At 37.2% G+C, this 12,138-nt stretch overlaps 1 long non-coding RNA gene across 2 annotated transcripts in view; it reads right to left on the bottom strand.

Moving 5' to 3' along the window:
* The window catches only part of LOC132367825 (uncharacterized), a 28,101-nt gene extending 18,192 nt beyond the window's left edge, over window positions 1-9,909 (bottom strand). For both annotated transcript variants that reach the window (XR_009503859.1, XR_009503860.1), the window contains exons 1-2: window positions 9,848-9,909; window positions 8,981-9,099 (exon numbers count right to left, since the gene is read on the bottom strand). This is a non-coding gene — a long non-coding RNA (uncharacterized LOC132367825). The remainder of the gene's footprint in view (window positions 1-8,980; window positions 9,100-9,847) is intronic.
* Between the last annotated feature and the right edge of the window lie 2,229 nt (window positions 9,910-12,138).

Here is a 12,138-nt window from a genome sequence, read left to right as displayed (position 1 = left end):
CCAAAGTAGCGTGGACTCTCCTGCCCTCTAGTGGTTGGACTCTAGAAAAAAATTAAACTGTTCCATGGATTTCCTTTTTCCTCTAAGTGGGTTTATTTTCTCTTTGAAAATTTAAACTAAATGTAAAGGTCTTTAACTAATTGACAATATTTCTTGGAGTATCAGGAACAGCCTCATTTTACTTAATCAGTCATAGTTATCATCTGGTCCTTTATTTGTTCAGTCACTGAAGAAGCATACCCAACAGAGTCAGCACTATAAAGGCGCTGGTGGAAAGTCGACCCCCGTATCCCCCAAATTCAATAGCCTAGTTTCATAACCATACACACATTTTACCCAATTGACTCCATTTCTCATAAACATCTAACTTTTTTTTTTGTTAACACTTTGAAGCTCAAGAAGTAAGATAAGTCTGGCCCAGTGGTGTCACTGTTGCACTGTATACACATAAATGAGCCAGCAATGGTTGTTGAAACCGAAATAGCTGAAGCTCGTGGGGTGAACCTCATATTTTAACGTGGGTGTAAGGTTAGTTCATCTACATTTATTTATTGTATCTCTAAAAGTTGTAGGCTAATTCTTAATGTCTTTACCCTTAAATTTTCCCTTTAAATGGGACTTGTATTTTCAAAAACTTACACTAAAACATCTTAACAGTGTTCCCTGCTAATCTAAACCTATCAATTTGTAATACATTTCCACTTATTGAATGAGCTTTATAATCACATATGATTACAATTTACTATACATGCAGAAATGCTTTTTAAACTTCTCAAAATATTAATTTATCACAAAACAGCTTTGTCTAATAACCTAATATTGCAATCACTATCATACAAACATAAACATTTAATCAAGCTTATGTGGGGAACTTGTCTCAACAGTAACCACAATAATAATCAAAATATAATTTTGTTTAGTTTTGTTTTTATGTAACTGTCCCGAGACTTAGTAGCTGGAATGACAATAAACTGATGGGGATTTGCCTTATATTTCCATGCGGAAGGCAGATGAAAATAAATTAACTCCAACTCACAGACACAAGTTGAGAAACAGTGAACTTTAATACCTGCTGAAAAAGTTGCTTATCTGCAGCTTCCTCCTCTGTCAAACACAGAGTTGAATCTGAATAATCTTTCAGGTAGAGTGCTGCTAGAGATTTGTATATACTGATGACTATGAAGTCTCATGGTTTAACGTCTGAACTTTTGAGAGTACAGCTCAATAAGTTAATGATAATAATCAGCTATTATTCATTCATCTCCTTTGCTCCAACTTCAAACATACAAGATTAATGCTTGTCTAATTTCCCTCAATCAAGTTAATATGGGAAGATAGTATTATTATAAATTATTTAAGTATTGAATTTTTTTTAAAAAGAATTCAAATCACTTTTAAATACTTGTGTTCAATGAAAAGAGTCACTCATTATCAGGAAACCTGAGTTTTAGTCCCACTTTTACCATAGATTGTTGGTAACTTTGAAGATGGCTCCTCTATAATATTAGTGAATTAGATTAGATTCTTTCATAATTTAAATTTTTTAATCTTATGTAAAGTCAAGAATTTTCAGGCCTCTTATTTAGTATTGGCTTTGGAATGATCCTATGCCAGGCCCATAATATGTGATCAAGGTTTTGGTCAAATTTAACAAGCTGGAGAGATGGTAGATAATTGGAATACTAAAATATACCCATGCACAAGAACTTACCAAGGAAGAACAGCCAACTTGGAAACATATTTGAATATTAAAGGACTGGCTTGTACTCTACAACCTAATCTTCCCATATGAGCTAAATTACTTTGTTGCAACTTCGTGGGTATGCCAAAAGCTGACCCAGTACTTCCCTCTCCAGCTCCATGCTCTCTGCATGTTGGACAATGCACAGAGGGTTTCCTTTTTACCACTCACAACTCATTTAACTCCTTAAAAATAATAAACACAGCCTCTCTACCTTCCTTGCTTTCAACTCCTTTCTGGTTCCTTTAGGAAAAAAAAATATTTCTCTCTTAAAAAGGAAAAGTATTATGGCCTGCTATGTGATATATGTCATATTTTATGGGGGTAAAAAGCTGAGTGAGACCCAATGCAGCCAGAAGCTCAAAATCTACTGGGGAAGAGATTATATAGCCAAATGACTTTAACAGATCAAAGACTAGTGTGGTAGAGGTGTGCTTCCTTAAAATGTATTACTTGGAACTTGAGTCTGACCAGATATTTTTGGTCAATTTGGTTTGGAAAATGGTATTCCACACTCAGTGAAGATTTACAATATACTGCTATATCTGACATTCTGAGAAGTCTGACATAAAACAAATGGCTTTAACTGAGTATAACCAATGTTCCAATAATTTATTTTCAGACCATAGAAGATTTTTTTTTAAGTAAGTAATATATAACACTTGAAAAATGCTATGCCAGAGATGAAATTTCATGAGCATAAGAAGAAGAAAGATGAGTTCTGATTAATAATAATCAGTGTTCTAAGTACTTGTCATGAGACGAACACACGCTAGCCCATTAAAGACAAAACATTATGAAGAATAAATGATTTGAGCTGAGTCTTGAAGGGTGAATAACCCAGGGACAGGTTAAGGAAAACATAATTTCAGAAAAAGGTAAGTGGGACTTCCCTGGTGGTTTAGTGGTTAAGAATCCGCCTGCCAATGCAGGGGACACAGGCTCGAGCCCTGGTCCGGGAAGATCCCACATGCCACGGAGCAACTAAGCCCGTGCGCCACAACTACTGAGCCTGCGCTCTAGAGCCCATGTGCCACAACTACTGAAGCCCGCGTGCCACAACTACTGAAGCCCACGTGCCTAGAGCCCGTGCTCTGCACCAAGAGAAGCCACCGCAGTGAGAAGCCTGCTCACCGTGATGAAGAGTAGCCCCCGCTCGCCGCAACTAGAGAAAGCCCGTGCACAGCAACAAAGACCCAACACAGCCAAAAATAAATTAATTAGATAAATAAATTTTAAAAGAAAGAAAAAGTTAAGTGTAAATAGAATCATGGAGGCCAGTATGTACCAACCAGGTTTGGAAAATTATAAACAGAATGATGGGACTAGAGCTTCTTCGGAACAGAACTGGTGAATTAGATAGGAAAATTTGGGGCCAAGTGCTAGATGACTCAAATACTAAGCAACGTATGGGCTTATTTTTCTACACAGTGGGAAGCCTAAGACATGTTTGGGCAGAGTGGCACGACTGAACAACTAGTCCAAAAGAGTAATGTTAGTGACACAAATGGATCAAAGAAAATAGGAGCCTTACATTTGAAAGTAAAATCAGAACTCACAAAGAACCAGTTCTTTTCACTTCTAGAGTTCTTGAACACACCCAATGGTTTTCTTCGAAATCTCCACAAAAGTGTTTAACTCATCCTCCTCCTTTAGTGAAGTCCAGTTTTCCTAGAATGCCAGTACTCAGCACATCCCAAACTAGTTTTTCTATGTCAATTATTTAAAATTTTAACAGACTACAACATCAGTAGACAATCTAGACCAAGGACAAAGACGAGAACAATAAAAGGTCTCAGTAAAAGAGTCAGGAAACATGAAGTGGGGCTTTGAGTCAAGGTCAAGCTGGGAGCCAAAATAACCATTCTGACCTGCTGACTGCAGAATGAGAATAAAGTCTTTCCCTCCCTGTCTCTGCTCAGCACACACCCTGAAAAACAGGGCTAGACCCCTGGCAGTGATCACATAGCACTGACTTGGGGAAGAGAGCACACTGCTCAACTGTCTTTGCAGTTCAAGTAAGGGAAGTTTTTCCCCTTAATAAACCAGGCTGTGTCCAGGCTAACCACAGGCCAGAGAAGTGGTTAAACATGTTCCAAGTTCTATTCTCAACCACTATCCTCTTCATCTCCAACTATTCCCCTCCCACAACATTTTTGAAACACTAGCCATTCAGGAGTTAGAGATATCCTCTGTATGGGGACTTAAATGTTTGCATGTGGGAAACAGAAATTGCCATGGTCCTTGCTGCCCTCACTACTATACAACTTCTTAACTGATAATGAAATGCACTCCCCTTAACCAGGGAATGAGATTTTTCCTCCATGTCACCAAACCTACCCAAGTCATCCAACGCCCCCTTCTTCAGTTGGATGACTTGGAGTGCCTACTTTTGTCAGATGGTGGGTTGTCCACAGGCGAGGTGTGGGGAAGGGAACAGAGTCAAGGCACTGCTGGTGGATTCAAGCAACTGTCAACTGGGGATCATCACTCAAGGTTAACAGGGCACTAAGTCCCCTTCCCCTCAGCTTCCGGGTCCTTACACTGGATGATTCTTTCTCCCCTTCCCACTTTAAGCCCTTTCATTCCTTTTATTCCTCATTCCTTCTCTCTCACCAGCCATATCTGATATAGTTTTGGAGAATGAAAACACTGTGCATTAAGAACCTAAACTTTTTCCTCCGATATTTTGGCCAGCAGCTACTTTGAGAGTGTGCCTATATTATACTGTGGCTGGGGAGGGAAGAAAGGCTTTTTTTAGTAGGAGAGGGAAAGAGAGAAAGATAGGTGGGGAGCAGGGGGGGTGGAGTGAGAGCTATGCAATGCATAGAAAATGCATATTTTCACAGTTCCAGATACAGTCCTGTTACATGTTTGTGCATCACATATGCCCACCTCGCCTTCCCTACACATTCTCCCAAGCAGACAGATTTCTTTCTTTCTTTTTTTTTTTTTTTTTGCTTGCTATCATTTATGTATGTGTTGAAACCAGGTAATGGGATGATTTTGCCAAAAAAAGTGGTCAGAGTTAAAGATTAAATCTATTTCCTATGGGCTACTCTGTGCTTCCTTCCATGACAGTCAAGGAGTATATGGAGTTTTCTGGGTTAGCCAGCAGTCCTGTTGGTCAACCTGCTGTGCCTGTCAGGCACAAGTGGCCATTCCAGCCTGAAGACGGAGGAAAGAAACAGGGCAACACAGAGTGTGAGGAAACGACTGGGAGATGAGCAGGAGAGGGCATGTAATCTTTAATTCCTTCTTTGAGAGTAAAAGATTAGGATAAGATAAAGACCAATCAAAAGATTTTTAAGAAGGTTTAATGAGCATCAAAACTAAGGTTTCATAAATGAAATAAATACTTAGACTCCTTTCAGTTATATATTTTGGTTGCCAGTCTGTGCTTCTTTGAATATAGCCCATTTACGTTTGGGTTACATATAAATTATAGTTCACCCACTGATTACGTTGTTATGAAAATCAGCTTTAGATTTCAAGTCTACCATGTAATATGTACTGGGAATTTGGAGAGGGCCCACGAGAAAGCAAAAGAGATTGAGAAGTTGACAAATAAGCTACAGATAGAAAAGGCTGAGTCATCTGGGATGGCACATTTCACTATGGAAGACTAGGGTTTGGGTGAAGACAATGAGGCTTTATGAAACTGTCCAATCACTTAACTCCTACAAACTTCGTTTTCTTCATTTGTCAAGAAGGCGTTGCAAGCACTTCTTCTAGATGAAATGTTACAACAATTCTGAGAATGAGCTGTGGTCCTTCAGCCTTTGCAGTAAACAACGGGTTGGAACTGGGGTCTTCCCCTGACGATTGCCCTTTCGCTCTCAGTTTACCTTAGCAATGAGTTCCTACTAAGCAGAGTCCTTAAGATTATGACACTTCTTGAGGAAATGCTTGCCATCACTGCCCCTTCCCACTTTTCCAATCCAAGGCAAAGACCACACGCCCTTTCATTTCCAGGAATTTAGCTCTTATCTATTTCTCTAAGAGAGGCAACAAATCATCTTTCTACAGTGGTAAACAACAGTGAAAAGAATCACAAGGATAGAAACAATGATGGTATTGCAAGGGAACTGCTCTAATGGGACACAAACACTTTCACTAAAGGGAGAGGGTTTTTTGGGGAAGGGAGAAGGGACGGTTAGGGAAGATCCTACAGAGGATGTCCCTACAGTCACTGAGCCTCTAATCAATCATCTGTTTCTAGGAAACATTCACTTTCTAAAGAGTTCATGCAGAATACAGGTGAAAAACTATTTCCTGGACCAAGAAGTTCTCTGGTTATCAACTCTTATTTATCAAAAATAAAATCCAAAGTTCTGTATGTTCAGTTTTCTGTTAATACTTTATTGTGATTATACTTCAAGCCAAATCTACACTAGAGAAACTGAAATATCTAGATTATAGCTTTACTTCACTTCTCCATCATGCCACCTGTAATGATGCTTCTCAGAGGACTTCAGACTAAAGGGCGGAGGAAATATTCTTTTCTTTGCATGATATCAAGTGGTACTATTGGAATGGACTATTCTCATTATCATTAGTATTACCTAAGGTAGAAGGCAACGAGATAAACAAGGCCTTAGTACTAATATTTATGAAGATTTATTGTTTGTCCAGTAGATGCTGCACTCAATTTGATATGCTGTGGAAAGTGGGTTTGATTAAATAAGATACACATATTTTCTTTTTTATAATAAAGACTATCTTGGGGAGTAACTTCAACTGAGTAAGAAGAAGTAACCTTTCTTCAATTACATTCCAGAAAGGTTAAAACCATTCTGCCAGCATCTACCTAGATACCAAGCGTTCCCATGGAAACCATCCACTGGCCCTAAGTTTTGGGGATGTCTGCAGAAACAAACAGCAGCTGCATTTGCCCTTCAACCCCCTGAGACCTTGTACACTTTTCCTACTTCCTCAGAAAGTGAAAAATATCGATGACTTACCACCATTCTCTTAGTCTCCTCAAAGTTAAGCAAAAAGTTTGAAAAGAAGGAAAAGAGACAAAAGTTGCAGAAAATGCAAACTAGCATTGGCCCCACTGGCATTATTTTTGGTTTCTTTTTCCTTGATCTGTCCAAGTCTGTCCCAAAATGATTCTATCATTCATTTGTTCACAGTTACTGAACACTTACGAAGGTCTCAGTATTTATATGCAATATGTGAGATTTTGTAAATTCTGCTTTTTGTCTCTGAAGTATAATTATAATTGACCCTGCCCTTTTGTTTTCCATTGACTCTGAGGAAGTCCATATTTAATTTTCATATCCAATAGTAGAAATCTTATCAGAATACGCTTGGGGCTAATGATCTTCTCCCTTTCTCTAAACTAACTTTTTTCCTTCTTCCTCCCTTCCTTCTTTCCCTCCCTCACCCGTCTCCACACTGTTGAGCAAAACTCCTGAGCTAACATTATTTTCAGTAGAATAACAGAGCCCATAAGGTACACAAAATAAAGCAACATGGTACAACTATCTGCTATAAAATGGGTATGTCCAAGACACAGTAATGATAAAAAGGGTGGAAAGATCATGCCTGGGAATGAGTGTTGGGTTTGTTCTTTAATGGATTTATCATTAATATTTTTTTAAAAATTACTTAACACAAAATATAAAAAACATAACACCACCTCACACTTTTGGAAAAGAGTGGTATATATGTCATTCATTAATAAAGCATTGTAGGAGGAGTAGGGATATTTCATTTCTAGAACTATGTAACAGGAAAATGACAGAATATATATTTAGACAGTATTGGTCAATTTGAGAACTTTTAATCAAAAAATCCATAAATGTGTGGTTTAGCTAATATACAATAACAATGATCTATGCTTTGAAACTTTAAAAACTTTCATATCCATTACGTATCTCAACTTAAAAAAACCTAGATGGAAGATATTATCTCCATTAAGAAATATATTTGGCAAAACTAAGTATCCAGCCTTACTAAAGGAAAGATTTATGGCTCTGATCCCATTTTTTTCTCCTTCAAGTAGGGAACATTTTCCACAGTCCCATTCAAATTCTTTAGTAACTAAATTTCTATTCTCTCTTGTATTCAGAATCCCCATATAGAAAGTTAAGGTATTTTAATAACTGTTTCTTGTTTTCACTTGAAAGTTGAAAAACAGATAAGTTTTCTAAGTTGGAACACCATTGCAAGTATCAAAAAAAAATATGATCCATGGTCATAAAGGAAAACTTACCAAAGCTTTTCACACTTTAGGACTTCCCATCCCAGCTTTCACAGGAGCTCATCTACCTGCAAATGATCACTTCTGCACAGGTGGTTACAGACACATACATTCTTTGGGATCTCAATGCTTTATAAAGGTTTAAGGTGATTCTTGGCTCTTCACTGGCTTCCAATATTTAGGTAATTGAAAAGTATGATTTATGTTATAAATACCCATAAACTATTTTATTAACAAGTGGGGACTGAGAATGCTTTATAAGTTTACTTCACCCGATGTCCAAATCTAGAAATTAGGCTTACATGCACTAGTCAGCTGCTCTCCAGTACAGAAAAACATCACCCTTCACTGCACCCAAAGAAAAGCGTGCTGCAGGATCCCATATGGAAGCTTCCATTCTCTCAACCCTCACCTAAATCTTTAACAGTATTAACTGTCAGAGCCAGGTCTTCAAAGAACTTGAAGCTTGGGCTTCCCTGGTGGCGCAGTGGTTGAGAATCTGCCTGCCAATGCAGGGGACACGGGTTCGAGCCCTGGTCTGGGAAGATCCCACATGCCACGGAGCGACTGGGCCCGTGAGCCACAATTACTGAGCCTGCGCGTCTGAAGCCTGTGCTCCGCAAGAAGAGAGGCCGCGATAATGAGAGGCCCGCGCACCACGATGAAGAGTGGCCCCCACTTGCCACAACTAGAGAAAGCCCTCACACAGCAACGAAGACCCAACACAGCCATAAATGAATAAATAAATAAATAAAATTAAACTTAACAAAAACAAAAAACAAGAAAACAGATAACTCTCCATTAAACCAACCTGCTAATTCTCTACAAAAAAAAAAAAAAAGAACTTGAAGCTTATTTTATAGTCAAACGTGATTATCACTTGGGAGAAGTCCTCTTTAAAAGCTAATTTCCTTTCCTTAAATCCTTAGGGGGAAAAATAACTAAAAAATTTAACCACTAGTAGGGCATACAATTTCCACTTTACATTTCCCCAACTTATTTAGTATCAATCACTTGAGAAATAATACCTAATGTGGAAGAAAGGAGGATCTGACAGAGAGTCTGATCTCACCAACTTCCTTCTAGAAGACTGTTTAGTCTACCAAACTCGTTTCTTCATTCCTTCCCTTCTGAAAAGAGATTGTACCTAAAAAGGAAGATGAAAATAAAGTTTATTTATCCTAACTAATTGAACATAGAGGACTGGGGAGGAGAGATTATAGAGTGATGGATATTGTACAACTTCCCATTTACTTTTCAAAACGAGAAACTTGGCTTATTATGCAAGCGATGGGGCTCAGATTGATGATAAAACCTCTCACTAGGTTTAAATAACTCCCATCCCCAAAATATCTTATTTAAAATATGGAGTGACACATTTGCTTCACCATCCAATGAGACTATGCCATTCTCAGTTTTCCTGGAATCATTTTTGATTTTGCTTTCCATTCTAGCAGAAATTATGAGGATGTTTCTAGAATGAGAAACTAAGAGGACACTTCCCAAGTTTATGTTTAAAGTGGGGATACAAATTAACAGTAGTGACAGCACACTCTGCTCCAGATGATCCCCACGATTCCACTAGAGATATCATCGCAGCCCTGAAGTTACACTGATTTTAGAAATATTAACAATATTTCTATCATTTACCAAGGGCCACCACGCACAGACACTTCATCTCTTTTGACACTAATAGGGCTGTGAGGAAGATGCTATTATTCCTTTTTTACAGTCAAGGAGGCAGAGGCTCAGAGAGGTCAGCTGCCTTTCAGTCGGGGACCAAGCCAGGATATGAACCCAGGGCCTTGAGACCCAGAGGCCCATGCACTTTACACTGCATTTCAGAGAAATCTAGAGCTCCTTCAGTGTTAAGACATTTATCAGCTCTGACTTACATTCATTCAAGGCAGTCAAAGTAGGTATTGAGACATTGATGACTTCATTACATGAATACCTGTAACATACAGAAAGGAAAAGCTTTAGAAAAAAAAAAATCAACTCCTGAATAGAAGAACTAATAGTCAGGTACTTACAAATAAATGCAGATGAATGGGTTGAACCTAATTCCCATAGTTTTAGTTATCCAATGCCAAGAAAAATCATAAATGTATATTTTAAAATGTATAATTCCTTTATTTATTAACCCTAAGATTAAAGAGTAAAAGATGAAGAAATCATATGCTCCCTAGCCTTAATTTTTTTTTCTTTAAAGTGAGCCAGCATCCTCTATCATAAAATGAACACCTGGCACCAGATCTATTTTGATGAAAACTGTGTCTGAAAAAGAGTATTTTACTTGTCCTTTTTATTTTTAAAATGTAAGCTATAAATATACATCTAATTATAAGAAAAATAATGGGTGTGTATAACAAATATCATAAAAGCATTTTAAAAATCATTCTGAAGCTAAAACTGGAAGTTGCTGGTTGTACTTTTAACTGCATAGGTATCCAACTGCAACAAAATGAAGTTATGAGAATTCACATTCCTTAAATGAAGAAAACACATAGTAAGTTTTACAAAGTTCAGTGATATCTCTGAAGTAGCTGCAGTAAGATATATTATCTATATGCATAATTATTACACTGACATCTTTTCTAGAGTAGCTACTTTTTTTTTTTGAACATTGGGGTGCATGTAACTTTTTTTTTTAGGATTTTTCGTATGTTAACATTCTAACATCTTTATTGGAGTGTAATTGCTTTACAATGTTGTGTTAGTTTCTGCTGTATAACAAAGTGAATCAGCCATATGTATACAAATATCCCCATATCCCCTCTCTCTTGCCTCTCCCTCCCACCCTTCCTATCCCACCCCTCTAGGTGGACACAAAGCCCCGAGCTGATCTCCCTGTGCTATGCGGCTGCTTCCCACTAGCTATTTTACATTTGGTAGTGTATATATGTCAATGCTATAGAGCAGCTACTTCTTAAAGAATTGAACAAGTTGATAAATATCTGAGTGATAACTGGCCAATCTAATTTGTACCTAGAGTAAGAAGTCAAATCAACTTACTTAGGATTCTATTAGAAAATTTCTCTTCTTAAGAGTAATAGTAAGTAAAAATGTAAACTTAAAATACTCCCTTGCTGGCTTGAAAAAAATCTTTTCCTAATGGAACTGACACATATTTTAATATTCACAGAAAGGGCAAAGACCATGACTCTAATAATGACTTATTTTAAAAATGAGGTAAATAGTTAATCATTTAACTTACAGAATTGCATGTTTTCCTCAAAAAATAAGTATGTTAGGCTACGTTTCTTACGTATTGTGTTGCCTTACTCAAATGTGTCTGGAGGCAGTGAATGAACATATTTTATCCTCAGTTGAGAGATGTTTATCAGTACACTTAAAGGCAGCAGGGTGCATAATTACGTATGCCTGCCATCTGCATCACCCTCCAGGTGCAGGAGACATTAGCTTTATTTAATATTACCACAACATTAATTTTACTCCATTAATTTATGTCATTTGTCCTTTATTTCAAACTCAGATTGCCAAAACTAAAGCATTAGAGGTGATGACCCAATTCTGATTTTAGTGAAAGTCTTATAAACAAAATCTTAAATAACCTCATTAGCGCAGAATACTCTTAAAACAGGAATTGACTGGCTTGCTTTTACTTTTTAAAAAAGGAGTCTACAAACAAAACCTTTCCAATTTTGGTATAATAGAGTTTCTTCCAAAGAGAGAGTATATTGTGAGATCATTTTTGTAGGGCTCACTGATAAGGCACTAGAAAATACTAAATCACATCATGAAAAAGGTATTTTCTTTCAGTTCCTTTAAGTCCAGGAGAGTCTCTATTGAGTCATTAACACCATTCTAGTATTTACAACTCTCCCTTTCTGACAAAGAGAGCAGGCCTCAAGTTCTGATCCTCGGTAGGCAACTGTATTTTGATAGAATTCAACAACATCACTTTTGCTCATAATTACCCTAAATTTATGGCAAATGATATTGGTTTTCCACTTGAAGTAGTGAGATATAACTCCTTTTTAAAGCATATTTAGTAATTAAAGATAATTACTAAAGATTATCTTTACTAAATATCTTTAGTAAAGATATTTAGTAATTAATAGTAGAGTTATATGAGGATATGGGAAACAGCATGAAGATTGTATGCAAAACAACTGAAATTTTGGTATAAGTTGATTTGCATCCAACATCAGTAGAAAAAGAC

This window comes from Balaenoptera ricei, chromosome 6 (genome assembly GCF_028023285.1).
Source record: "Balaenoptera ricei isolate mBalRic1 chromosome 6, mBalRic1.hap2, whole genome shotgun sequence".
Taxonomy (NCBI): domain Eukaryota; kingdom Metazoa; phylum Chordata; class Mammalia; order Artiodactyla; family Balaenopteridae; genus Balaenoptera; species Balaenoptera ricei.
This window is presented reverse-complemented; position numbering and strand designations above follow the sequence as displayed.